This window comes from Pollicipes pollicipes, unplaced genomic scaffold (genome assembly GCF_011947565.3).
Source record: "Pollicipes pollicipes isolate AB1234 unplaced genomic scaffold, Ppol_2.1 Scaffold_4740;HRSCAF=5597_pilon_pilon_pilon, whole genome shotgun sequence".
Lineage (NCBI taxonomy): Eukaryota > Metazoa > Arthropoda > Thecostraca > Pollicipedomorpha > Pollicipedidae > Pollicipes > Pollicipes pollicipes.
The window spans coordinates 14,035,731-14,049,664 of record NW_023596545.1 but is presented as its reverse complement, the minus strand read 5'-3'; the positions used below and the strand labels follow the sequence as shown (position 1 = coordinate 14,049,664).

Here is a 13,934-nt window from a genome sequence, read left to right as displayed (position 1 = left end):
GCAATACGTAAGAACCGACGACCCACCAACCACCCTAGCAGGATGGGCTGCCAAGACAGGCCAAGCCGTGAGGAACTTGTTGGAAATTAGGCTTGAGGGTACTAGAATATTCAACACGGAGACTTCGGTTCAACATCCGCTTCATACTCCCACTGATGAGCGGTGGCGTTTTCAAGAAGATCACGTAAGTCAGGCCTGACCTTTGTAACGGTCTCATCTGTATGCTCCTTCCACAAGGTCAAACAGAGACGCTTGGGAACATCCACGCCGTGACTGTGTGTAAACAGTACCAAGCGCCGGCCGGCACCAGCGTGGTGTCATCTGGTGCCCCCTCCCCTCCTCAACAGAGGCGGCCGCCCGGGTCACAGCCCCCCCCCCCCCGCCCCCGCGCCGCTACGCGATGTCACCAGTGCACAGCGGGGCTGAAATCTGGCCCAGCTGCGTCTCCTGTTCACGTTTGTTGGCGGTGTTTTGAGATGGGGTGTGAGAGGAGGAGGCGGTTCATGTCTAAGCTCATACACCCGTGTCGTTCTTAATAGTCCGACTGACCGCAGCTCTTTTGGTGGCGAACATAAAGAGAACGAATTTATTTGGCTGACAACACTCAACGACATGGAATGACATGCGAACCTACGAGTGATGATTGAGCCGAAAGACTTGCATTGGAGTTTGTGATGCACTGGACATATGGATACATGAATATATATATATATATATATATATATATATATATATATACCGTGGTGCTTTCAGTAGAACGATACCCCCAACCTGTAGACAGACAGCAAAATAAGCCGCGAACGATTCTTCTCTCTTGACATACAACGGAAAACAGAAAGGAAATGCCACAGTTATGTTCAAAACACAGTAAAATATTGTAAAACCTGCTTCAGAATTTCACACCAGGCTTGACATATTCAAAAGTCGACTCCAAAGCATCTCTGGTAAGAGCCTCTTGGACACGCAGTAAATCGCCTGGCAAGAATGTGAGGAGTGCCACATGGGATCTTAGAAGTGAAAAACTTCCTTAAAAGATTCATTAGTACGCGGGGCATGTGTATACAAGTCACTTCAGAGCCTTGATGTTACATTCCTCGTTGCTATGTCGTATCTATGTCCTTTCCTCGAGCGGCATTCCGTTCGTTGCTTGAGTGGTAGCACGACCGGAGTCAACCTGATGTATGATATATTGCGCGCATTACTCACCCAACAGTATGCGATGGGCTAATCAATTGAAATGAAAACGAAGCAAGCTTCCATAGAATGTCTATAATAGCGAGGAAGTATCTAAATATGGCATTTCAGACATTGCAGTAACTTGGCCTCGATATGCCAGCGTTCCCGTCACGACTAGTCGAGAGGTCAGTCAACAAAAGGTGTCCGCGGGAAGCATGATCCCACTGCCACCTCTGCACTAGGCTGCGGGCCGGACGAACAGGGGAACCTAGGTCAGGAAGGGAGAAACACACCCAGCTGTTAGCGGGTCAATGTTCTGTGGGATTTGTGAACGTAAAAACCGCCGGCCCGCGCTCTGCAGACTGCGGTAGGCGGTTTTTATCCGCTCCAGGCAGCGCTGCGCCACTGCGGGCGGGCGGCATCCCCGCCGGAGCGAGCCGGCGCCTCACCAGGTGACGCCAAGGTCAAACCTGGCCGGAACATAACAATGGCCGCCACGCCGACGACTGCGTGTCACGCTCCTCGGCCAGGGCTAGGCTTCAGTGACGTCACTGCAACAGCTCGGCTCGCAGCATTAGACGCTGAAGATAAAAAATAGACAAAAACTTAGCAGGCTGTCTAAGGATTCATCTACTGACCCTGGTAGAATGACTATGTGGATAAGACGCTATGTCATTGTCTACAGAGCTGTCGGGCCTGCCGGCCTCGGCCCGGCCGCCGCGGGTTCGGCGCAGCTCGCGTGGCCGTCGCGGGTTCTGCGCAGCTCGCGTGGCCGCCGCGGGTTCGGCGCAGCTCGCGCGGCCGCCGCGGGTTCGGCGCACAAAAGCGCTCGGCAACCGAGCCACCGCCGCCGCCGCCGCCGCCGCCGTGCGCCGGCCAGGCCGATATAGGGCGCGTTCCAGAAGTGGTCCAGCGGCGGCGCGCTGCCGGCCGTGCAGCGGTCGGTCGCAGCGAGCCAGCCAGCGAGACGCCAGCGTGACCAGGCCGGCGCCGAGGCTCGGCGGCTAGCCGGGGACAGCAGCCAGCCAGCGAGACGCCAGCGTGACCCGGCCGGCGCCGAGGCTCGGCGGCTAGCCGAGGACAGCAGCCAGCCAGCGGCGGACTGGGCTGTCCAGCTGCAGAGGCCGTGAGGCTTGGATCGCCGCTGGCGGGAATGCTGAAAACCGGCGGAGTATCGAAGGCTGTGAGCTGGCTCTGGACAGGCCGCGGCTTCCAACGGCGTTTCAGCAGAGGAGGTCCGGCTCGGCGCCGGGGCTGCTGAGGCGGCTCAGCAGCGCGCCACAGGAACCTGTCCGCTCGCCGCCCCCGCCGGACGCGGCCAAGACGTTCGGGGAAATGGCGCGCCCATCTCCGCGTCGCAGTCCGACCGGTCAGGCCGCTGCTCGGCGCATGCCGACCGGCGACTGGGGAAGCCCGGGTACTCACCTGACTAGCAAAAAGATGAGAAAAGACGCCGAAAAACGAGCGGCGGACCGAGAGAACTTGTTTAATGCGTGCATGCAGGGAAAACAGACACACAATGATAGTAACCGAACGTGAGTCAGAGGAAGGACGAAGAAAGGAATGAGTAGTGATGGAACCCTCTAGACATACTCCATCGAGGGAGGAGCTGATCAAGATTTCACAACGGTTCATAATAAACAAAATGACGTAACATGTCCGTTCAGAACAACGGGGGCAAGCATGTCAGTAGGCATGAATGAGTGTCTTTTCGTATTGGCTGCAAAACGACCGCTGCATTCAAAGTGCTCGCAAACCGAACTACCGAAAATATGTATCCATGCACGCGTGTGGATGTATGCGTATATGAAGACGTGTAAGCAAATATGAATGCGCATGCAAGTTTTGAAAGATGTGTGCGTGTATGCATGTGTGTGTGTATGTGTGTGCATCTGCAAACGTAAACTTATTACAGACGGCCTTCCACGTCGGTGCGCGCGTTTTTAAGTCGATCTCGTTATAGAAGTATGTCACCGGTCACCATCCGTGCTAACAGGCGAAGGACAGATCATATTGTCAGAATTGCGAGCAAACAACTGGCTTAATAATACCAGCAACGCATGAAAGTGGTGAATGTCTTGCCGGACATAAACGAGTGCAATCCAGCGTCAGCCGACAGTCCAGCACGTCCACGGAAGTCATGCAGAGCGAACAAGCCAGCAGGACCAAGACCCTGAGACGGCAGTGCGTCGGGTCCAAACAGTACCGCTCCTCTCCGTCACCAGGACCGGTGGGCCAGAGACGGGGCCGCCTGAGCCGCCCCAGCCGAGACCAGATTACGCCACCTGTTCCCTTCGTCTACCGTCATGCAAAACGTTACCGTTGCCGCTGCACCTAGATCGAGGCGCTGCCACCTCCGCCCCCCCCCCCCCCTCCCCCAGCCCACACACTTCTTAGGTTTGTTGTCGTTCTCGTAAGAAGAACACGCGAATCGTAGAAGACTTCGGGTTGCCCTGCCCACGAAATCACATGGGACAGATCACATGTCTTTTGTAGTTGGCCGTTTTGGGCTGTTTTGAAGACAAGCGCAACGTCATTCCAATTACGGTTTATTACGTTGATGGTTAGTGCTTTTCGTCATCGCTGCTTAATTACATTCACTGGAGTTTCCTCCGTATAAACCGGAATGCTCGTGATGCATCATTTTGGATATATAGAATATTTTGCATATGCAGAATAAATCCACGACGACATGAAGAACGGACTGACGGACAATGACTCAAAACAACAATGAGTCATCAGATGTCTGCCCAAACCGTTCCAATACTGATTTCACTTATCCGCAGCCCTTGATCTCAGTGTAAACCACAACGCCATAGCAGTACTAACTCCAGTCCCAGCGAACCACAGCTCCTGACCCAGTGAACACACAGCTCCAGACCCAGCAAACACACGGCTCCAGATCCAGTGACCGCCCAGCGACCGTCTCAGTTGCGGTCCCACCGCTCCTAGTCCCACCTGCCCTCTAGCTGTCCCAGCCCGGTCCCACCTGCCGGGGACAGTCCCGCCTGTCCGCCGGCCGGGCAGCCGGTCCGGTCCCACGCGGCCCGTTACGACGGCGCGGGACCGTTACGGCCGTCCGGCGGCGCGGGTCGCGTCACACTCGACGACGCCGGGCCGCGCCATCCGGCGGTCATACCCCGCGTCGGCTGCGCGCGGGCAGCGGCTGCGCTCACGGCTGCCCTGACCCTGGCCCGCTCCTGACCCGGTGTCGCCCGCCGGTGCAGCGTCGCCGGGCTCCGGGGCCGACCGCTCCTGACCCAGGCAGCAGCCATCTCCGGGCCAGCCGCTCCTGACCCGAGCAGCAGCCGTCTCCGGGCCGGCCGCTCCTGACCCGGGCAGCAGCCGTCTCCGGGTCGGCCACTCCTGACCTGAGCAGCAGCCGTCTCCGGGTCGGCCGCTCCTGACCCGGGCAGCAGCCGCCTCCGGGCCGTGTCAGAGTACATTTTTGTTGTTTCCGTTAACGTCTCTGCAGCCGATAGGTTTTCCCCAGCGCGAAAATGATGAAATAAAAGCTTGCAATTAGCACCTAAGGTCTTTTGACTGTTGCCCGTAGCAGCGCTTCACGGTGCCAATGTCAGACTATTTCTATTTGAGACGATAAACCCCGGGTGCATTGCAATTGCAGGACTATGTTGTTTTCAGTAGATGAGGCATCGATTCATGGAAGCCGGTCTTTACCCCCTCCTCGCCCTCCAAAAAAGAAAACGAATGGCTGGATCCACGCTGAGCTGTGCAGCGCTGCCCTCCACAGTCACAGACAGTGTTGGTTTGGTCCTCGTTCCCCTGTCGCTTTGTCCCTGTCCTCGGTAGACAGGTCAGCAGCCTAGCAACATTTTATTGTGGAGAATGTCGGATGAGGCAAAGGGCGACGGTAAAAAGGGCAAGAAGGGCGCAGGACGGAAGCAAAAAGCCAGAATGTTGATAATGACTGTCGTAATGGGGACGTCAAACGCGGACCAATGGCCCACTTTCAGGCGTTTGTTGCGTGAGCGCTGGCCTCGCCATCCCATGGTGAAATTCCGGGTCAACGGCAACATTTTGCGGCGAAAGCTTAACGTGCCACAGTGCTCGGCACGATCAGTCGCACCCTGTGACGTCACCCGACCGGGACATCTCCAACTTCCTTCCAGTTATTTTTAACCTCTTCAACAGATGCTTAGGAATCTTGGCGGGGGTTTCAGGAATAGTGGTACGTTTAAGATCATCATAAGTGCAATCGGATGTGAGATGATAATGACATGTTTTCATACACAACCATTCGTAGCGAACTTCTTCCAAACAACTTCAGCAATGATTAAGTCTTCGGTAATTATCTAACCCGCCGTATCGAAGGCGTAATCTCCCACATAGGAAGGCTCAGACAATTTTTGCACCGTTTGCAGAACTTACGCTGCAAAGGAAAGGGACGTTTTCAATATGTCCAAATAACGACCCACATATTTCAAGGAAACTGTACGGTAAACTGGAAATAGTGCGTCACAGTCAAGTGGCCGCTTTCAAGAGTTGTTCGTGCCTTCTGATAAATTTCTGAAGTGTTCGTCTAAAAAGTCGGTTTCACTTTCACAATGAACATCAGTTTCTGCTGCATGGCCCACCCAGTAAGTTGTTAACTACCGTTCACACATTCAAACTCGCCAAGAAAAAAACGGTCGAGAAAGCTTTCCAGGCACCAATTTGATTGATACCGATTAGAATCATTAGTTCCCATGTTAAACCAATGAGAGTTCCACACCAGTGCTTTTAAATTGGGATATTATGGGCCCGCAAGACCAGGCAAAGAGAGTAGCTGTATTCACCGAGACCGTGATACGACGTGACCGTCTGTTCGGCTTTAAGGAAGTGCCCAAGGTTCCGCAACAAAGTATGCTTGATCCCATGGGTGTAGCCACTGGGGAAGGTTGACGGGGAGCAGGGGCGAATCCAGAGAGGGAGGGGCATGAGGCTATGACACTCCTTGGGCCTCCATGAAATCTCGGTGCCCCGAAAGGACACCAAGATCTCACTGTGAAGAGGCACCAAACCTGCATTTCAAAACCACATGCCTTTGACTTGCAAGAGGCTCCGAAGTTCCAGAGGCACCGCAAATGACACCAAATCTTCATTTCCGAAAAAAACAAATTCTAAGGGAGCCAGCGGTTCCTGCAGTGTCCCTGCCCCTGGCAGAACACTTACAGGCGGTGGTGTGCCACTGGTTCAGCGAGAGGGCTCCTGCATGGCCTGGAGAGAGTGACAGGAGTGACAATGACATTTAGACGCGGCAGTCTGCAGCGAAAGCGACCAGTGTGATTCAGTGAAAGGAGGCGGCAATTAGTGGTATTGTAGCTCATTCCAGAGATTCCAACATTTTGTAAAACGAATGAGTTGGGTTATCAGAAGCCTGAGTGACCACTAAGAAGGTAATGAGGGAAAACTTACGATGAAGACGTTGACACTGCCAAGTAGCAAGATAATTGGATGAGAACACAAATATTGTTACCCCACCTCGTCCCATGACGTGTCAATTGGCGGGCTCTTTCTTCATGGCGATTAGTTTGGTTTCATGGCGTTGCGCCGGCCGAGTTCAATGGCGGCGGCCACACCGAGGGAAGCGCAGCCGACCGCTATCAGAGCAACGCTGCAGGCGGATCGCTGCGCCAAAAGAAGCCCATTTCAACAAGGACCTGCCAACGGAGCACCTATTGCCGGCTGTACCCGGCTGCTCGGTCTGGTCGCGCCGGGGACCAGACCTTGCCCAGACCAGACCTGGGACCGAGGTTGGGGCAGCCAAGTGATCGAGGTCGTCCCGTCCAGAGTCGCCGTGTGCAGACCCGCCCATGGGTGACCTGAACGCCGCAGCCGGACAATAACTCAGCGACACTGGCTGAACTGGCGGCCCCTTTGTACAGCGCCCGCCTTAAAATATGTCATACCAACCGCGATGACGGTACGGTTAAGATTCCACGGGGCTCCGTCAAGCTCGTTTTGGGCCCGGTCCCTAACATCATGCGCAGCCTTGTCCCTGAGGCACAGCACGAGCTATTCGCACGCAATTTGTCCCATCCGCGTCCCGCATAATATCGCTCTCACGGAAGCTTTCCGCCGCTTACATGACGACAAGCAAGGGAAACCTTTCGCATTGAGAAAAGAAGCATACGCTTTTTCTTCACTTTGTCATTCACGTGGTGAAGCCTCGTGCTTATCGTGGGTAATCAAGAACTGGTTTCATTACAATGGAGAGGTTTTCTCTCTCATGCGTGATATCGCTTGCCACACCTTTTGTCTTATGCCTCAAGTTACATCATGGAGGAACTTCCGCTTAATCGTTCGCAATCCTCGGCCGGCGGCTATGCAGCCCGGCCAGCCGCCATCCACGACGTCTCAGACCTCCCGCCCGTTACCCTCCTGCTCCTTTCATAGTGAAACAGCTCCGCCTTCACACTTAGAGGCTGCTATCACAAAATCAGATATCGTCGCTGACGCCATACCGCTTACACGGATGTCGCCTTGGTTCACCACGAGCTAATTGTATAAAAATTCACGGTAGAAAATCGTCCTCAACTTCAATTTTATCTTTATGTGTATTCTGAAAGTTCCTTTTGATAGAGTGATTTCAAACTGAGCGAACAATATGGTGTACAATTCGCTCTAGAACAAGATCATTTCAGTTGAGAGGTTAACGACGATCCTCCCCCCCCCCCCCCCAGAATAAGAGGAGGCTCGTACGCTATACCCAGGACATTTAGCATGGTCTGGAGACAAGAATGCGGTTTGGAAAGATGAGTTCGGGCTGTGCACGGGGAAACGACTTAAACCTTTACCACGGGTTCACAAAAGACATGTTTCTTCTCCAACGGAGAGATCTTCACTACACCTTACTCTCTCAGAATGTTTCAACCAACCATTATCCCTCTGAAGTGCTGGTTCAAAAAGTCACACAAAAAGTTGTGAAGGCCTGCTGCCATACTTTTCATCTCGACTAACCCTTCGCCGTGTTCTGCAGCCTAACGACGACATCGACGATTCCACTTCTCGGGAAAATCATTAAAATGTCAGAATGGCAAAAATACCATGCCACGCCATTCTTCTCCACCTCCTCGCTTGATCGTCCGGCGCCCATCGGCCCGAGCCGGACCGTGTGGAGCGTCATCTGAGACGACCCCCTTCGTCTGAGCCGAGCCCCGAGCCGTGTCGAGCCAGCTGCCACAGCGTTTGAGCCCAGTGCCGATGTGCCGGGCGCGTGCCGTGCAGCGCGGCCGCCCGGCGCGGCAGCCGCTGCCAGCCGACCGGGGCAGCTCGGCGCCGCCACAACACGGCGTCGCGGCCGCCGGCGAACCGGTCCGCCGGCCCCGGCGGCTTCCAAACCACCCGCCAGCGGTCCTCAAACCGCGCGGCGGACGGGCCGCGGCGGTCGCGTGACCTCTGGCGACCGGCAGCCAATTGACGGGCGCCGCCTTGTGGCGTGACCTGACCTGACCGCTGACGTCACAGGCGCGCGTCGGGCGTGGGGCCCTGCCCTTCTCGCAGGTGCCACGCTGTCCCGGAGATCGAAGCGGAAAAGGAGGTCGGTGACTCGTATCTATGGAGAATTTCCACCAGCCCGGCGGGGTGGGCTAGCGGGCAGCAGCAGCCACACTTCAGCGCTTCATCGCTGTGTGCCGAACCACTCGGCGCCAGTGGCCACCGACCCTGCGCGAGCGGTCGGGGCGCCACAGACGGACCGGCAGCTCGGGAGACGGGGCCGGGAGCGCCCGAGCGCTGGGAATGTGAGCGGCCGTGCCTGGCGGCTTGCGAGTCGGCCTGCTTGCGTCACGGCGCTCGGCGCGGGTGGTGCGGCCACGCAGCGGTGGCGACACCTCTGTTGTGACTGCCGGGCGGCACGCCTCTCACGGAAGGGGATAGTGAGTCAGGTCCCGACGACTGGCGCCAGCGCCGAGCTGATGAAGAACCAGACACAATACTGAGAAAGGCTTGGGACGGCGCGTTCATGTCACTGGGTCCTGGGTCCCACCTCTCGCGCCAGGGAAATCTTGTCCCTGTGGTCGTAGCCACGCTCCAGCCCCAGCTTCCGCCGGTGGTACGACAGACAGCGCATCAACAGCTCAGGCTGCCGGCCGTCAACATACAGAGCAGACACCGCGCAGACGCCGCCCACGCACGCTACCGAGGCAGGGCCCCCACCGCTACAGCATTCCGGCTTCGTCCCCCAAGTCCACCTGGCTTGTACCATACTGGCCGCCCGTCCCGCATCGGGCCGGTCACTTCCTTACCTAGAGCGGGCGGGCGTCTCGGCGCTTGGGGCGAGCAGCTGCGGTGCGGTCCACCACCTGACACCAGCAGGCGGGGCGTGCGACTGACTGCGGCGGCCGGCCGCTTGCCGCTCGCTCGCCACCAGGGGCGCCGCCAGGCAGGCTGGACCGGCCGGCGGCGGCGCGGCGCGCGCGCTCCGCCGCCGCCGCCGCAGGTGACGCGGCGGGAGACTCAGCGGACGAGGGGGAGGCTCGGCCAGTGTGGGGTGGCCGTGGTGAATTGTGTGCTGAAGGGCCCGAACCGAACGTGGACGACCGTCGCGCCATGCGCTTGGAAACGCTCCTGAGCGTACCAGGTGAGTTGCTCAAACCCGTTCACCGGCGCGTGCATTTTTTATCCGGGTAAGGTCGAGCCAGGTGAGTCAGTTCAGTTCTGCTCTTTGTCAGCTGTTCCCTGCACTACCACGGACCTGGAACATTAACACCGCAACACAACCTGAACTCACGCACCTGCCGCCTACGGACCGGTACCTGGAAATGCAAGGCTGCTAAGAAGTCTTCAAAAATATTTGAGGGTATTATACGTGTGCTGTCGGTGAAAGCTGGGACCTAGCCTGAGATGAACATCTGGGTGTCTGTCTGGCCGGATGTCCGGGCAAGATCCGGTGCCCGGCTGCGGTACCACTGACTTACAAATACCCGATCGAAGGCGCTCGGCTGGCGACGACACCATCCGCGCCGTTTCCCTTATCCCGCCGCATGAAGAGACAGACCACCGGAGCCGCGAAACGCGCTTTGCCTAATGCTAGCACATCGAGAGGACGCCGTGGTGTCAACTACAACGGGAACAAAGCCGCGTGAACGACCGAGATGAACGGTGCGCTGCCTGCAGTCGACTGATCGCGGTGGACGGTGCGCTGCGTGCAGTCGACCGATCGCGGTGGATGGTGCGCTGCCTGCAGCCTACCGATCGCGGTGACTGGTGCGCTGCCTGCAGTCGACCGATCGCGGTGGACGGTGCGCTGCCTGCAGCCTACCGATCGCGGTGACTGGTGCGCTGCCTGCAGTCGACCGATCGTGGTGGACGGTGTCGCTGCGTGCACCGACCGATCGCGGTGATGGTGGAGCTGCTGCAGGTCGACCGATTGGGTGCGCTGCCTGCAGTCGACCGATTGCGGTGGACTGGTGCGCTGCGTGCAGTCGACCGATTGCGGTGGACGGTGCGCTGCGTGCAGTCGAACTGATCGTGGAGAGGTGCGCTGCGTGCAGTCGACCGATGCGGTGGACGTGCGCTGCGTGCAGTCACCGATCGTGGTGGACGGTGCGCTGCGTGCAGTCGCGACCGATCGCGGTGGACGGGCGCTGCGTGCAGTCAACTGCGTGGTGGACGGTGCGCTGCGTGCAGTCGGCCGATCGTGGTGGACGGTGCGCTGCGTGCAGTCGACCGATCGTGGTGGCGCGGCCGAAAAACGGCACATAGATGGCCTTGCTAAACCATTCCCGCCACCAAAATGGCGTTGAACAGCGTCTGGAAAGGCGGCGCATGCGCAGTCTGCCACGGGCGAGCCGCGGCGCTTGACGGATGGGATCCACGACTGCCTAGATGCCTATCGTCCCTCGGTTCCGTCCCGGCAGTGTCCCACCCGCCCCCAAGGGTTTCATCACTTAGCATATCCGGGCGGCCGCAAACCTCGTGACCTTGAGTGATGCTGCTCCCCGGGCGCCCGGCGACCTTTAATGCTTCTCTCAGCGTGCCGGGTATGGTGCTAATCTGCTGACACCGGTCTCAGAGACAACCGGTCTCAGCGGACCAGTGTGCGGCTTGTCCGCCCTTAACACTCAGCACGCAATACCTTTACTGTAGGTTCCACGTGTTTCTCGCACGAAGGTCACGTAGGCTTATGTCCATTGCGTGCTTTTAATTGTGTCAACGTTTGAATCTGGTTGTGAACTAAACTTACGGCACGAGCAAACGCATCTTACACACCCAGCAAGCCAACTTCCGAATGATGGACTTCCGTGTATCCGTGTCCGTTGTCTGTTTATCACGTGTGGAACGTCGCTCCCTCGTTGACACATTTCTGGACGATCGCGTGGCGCCTATGCCTCTGGGTTCTCGCTCCTGCCAATAGCCGGGTCCCCTACCGCGCCCCTGTTGCTCACGTCTTCCCGTGTCGTGCCGCCGTCCGTCCCTCCGTCCGTGTCCGGTCTGGCGGGCACGCCGCGTTCGGCAGCGGCCCGCCACGTGACGACGTCGGCCTCCGCCGCCCGTGGCCTCGGGCCGTATCGGGTGTCCGGTCGGCCACGTCCGCCGCCACGGCGCAGCCGGCACGGCCCGGCACGGTCGCCGCCGCCGCTTCCGCTGCCGCCGCCCGCTCGGGGCGGACGCGAACGTAAACGGTGCCGGCCGGCGCACGGCGTCGATTCGCCGAGGACGTCCCCCCGGCGCGTGCCGCGGAGATCAAGGTCACACCGCATTGACCCCGTCCGGAGGGGAGGGGGAGAGGTGAGGTCAACGGCTGACTAGAGGCTGCCATGGCGGGCGGTTGTGCGGATAGAGGCGTCCGGAGGCTGCTGGACTGGGTACAGCTCAGTTGATGTTTTCTGACACTGCGACGCTGCTGAGAACAACATGTTGTGCAATGCGTGGTGCATCGCGGTTTGCGTCATCGTATTGCGTTCCGTTCAAGGCATAAGCTACGAGAGACAAACACGGTTTACGTTTTGGAGACGCTGTTATTATTTATTTGATGCAGCAGATGGTCTTCATAACTCGTGCTTTTACGTTCGCGGAACACACCACGGATATTTATTCTATCAAAACCCAGGCTAGGGCGCAAGTGCATTCATTGCATTCCGCAAACACGCTGCCGTATTGCAAAACATGTGGTAAACATGCATGAATACAAGTATGAAGATTGGAAAGAAAGCAAGGAAGAGGCACAGATACAGAGAGAGAGAGAGGGGGGGGGAGGGAGGAAAAGCGCGACGGAGCGAGAAAGGGGGGGGAGCAAGAGAACAATAGAAGAAGGAAGTAAAAGATCAGAGAAGTAGAGAAGGGAGCAAAGAGAGGGAAGTAAGATAGGAAGAGTGGCAGATGAAGCGCACGCAGCCTGAGATCGGTGGGTGGGCAGACGCAGCCTGAGATCGGCTTCGAAGCAGACACAGCCTGAGCTGAGTGTCAAAGCGGACACAGCCTGATCTCGATGCCGGAGCAGGCGTCTGTGTGATTGGCGCAGGGCTGCATAGGCTGAGTGACGCGATGCAAACAGCTCGCTTCGTATTGCGCCTAACCGCGGCTGCAGCCGCCTGGGCTGGGAGTACGGTGACGCCGCCGGTTGCACGCCTCGGCGAATCTGGGCTGGGAGTACGGTGACGCCGCTGGTAGCACGCCTCGGTCGGCAGCGGCCACCGGGTGTCGATGGCCGGCTGGTGTGTTTTGGCGCCCGTGGGCCGCCAGTCACGCGGACACCTGATCGCGTTTGTTGAGCTCGTGCTGCACACAGCCGCTGCTGTTGGCACTGGCCGCCATGGTAACACAGCCCGCATACTGGTGGCCATTCTAAGCCCATTTTTGCTTGATTAATTGGAGTGAGTAATTGCCCACGTGCTGATATGTACAAGGGACTTGACGAGTTCACGATATTATAAATCATTCGTGACTGAACACCCCGGAACGCACGGATCCATTTGTGCGTTTGCTGATACCCGACGACCCCAGCTGACTGTGTGGAATCGTTTAGGCCGTCATGAGAGGGATTTGTTAAGTAGACACATCAGATGTGCATCACGTACTAGCTTGGGAGAACTTGGCATGGCGGGCAAGGTTGGTAACACGGACGCTTGTCTGGATGTTGTCTTATGCTGCCACCTGACTAACGCTCATCATTTTCTTGTAAGCAGATTTTTTTCTGTTAAGTAAAGGAGTCACTTGGGTCTCACCTATGTCGTTACATCTACCCAATCAACATGCACCCACACTGTCAACATATACACACATTGTAACGTACACAAACACCGACCTAACGTCACACACTATGACATACACGATCGACACGTACGTCGATAGCGTAGGTCACAGTGTGTAATGTTAACGATGTTTTCTGTTTGGCTGGAGGGCGATCTGTTTTGCCAGGCCAAAACAGCAGCGAGTGCTATCCCATGAGAAGTGCATTGTTGTTTGCATGCTCGTGTTTTGTGCTGCTTGCTTTATGTGTCATTTCCCGACACGAAATGTAGAACCAGATATTGCATTTGAGAATGAGAAGATGATGTATCCAAAACGCTAAACCGCGAATATATGAGAAGATGACAGATTCTCCAGGTGAGCTACTTTTTAATGTAACACGTGATATCAAAAGCGACGTTCGAAAGATTGAAAGAAACTTTTCCGACGGCCGACTAAAGCACAAAATGGCTGTGCCTTCAATGGCTTGCATGTATGTATATATATATATGTATATATATATATATATATATATATATATATATATATATATATATATATATATATATATATATATATGCTCT

The 13,934-nt window shown here is 56.6% G+C and overlaps 2 protein-coding genes across 4 annotated transcripts in view; one reads left to right on the top strand and one right to left on the bottom strand.

The window, feature by feature from the left end:
• Positions 1-9,511, bottom strand: part of LOC119098479 (PTB domain-containing engulfment adapter protein 1) — a 28,996-nt gene extending 19,485 nt beyond the window's left edge. The window contains exons 1-2 of one of the 3 annotated variants that reach the window (XM_037221401.1): positions 9,426-9,506; positions 6,352-6,396 (exon numbers count right to left, since the gene is read on the bottom strand). The gene's annotated coding sequence lies outside the window, so the exon portion shown is untranslated. Of the gene's footprint in view, positions 1-6,351; positions 6,397-8,139; positions 8,341-9,425 lie in introns of those variants that run through there. The other 2 variants (XM_037221400.1, XM_037221402.1) reach the window with 2 other exon arrangements.
• Positions 9,512-9,644: 133 nt separating this feature from the next.
• LOC119097959 (Related to Sod) overlaps positions 9,645-13,934 on the top strand; it is a 48,602-nt gene continuing 44,312 nt past the window's right edge. The window contains exon 1 of the mRNA XM_037220897.1: positions 9,645-9,760. The gene's annotated coding sequence lies outside the window, so the exon portion shown is untranslated. The remainder of the gene's footprint in view (positions 9,761-13,934) is intronic.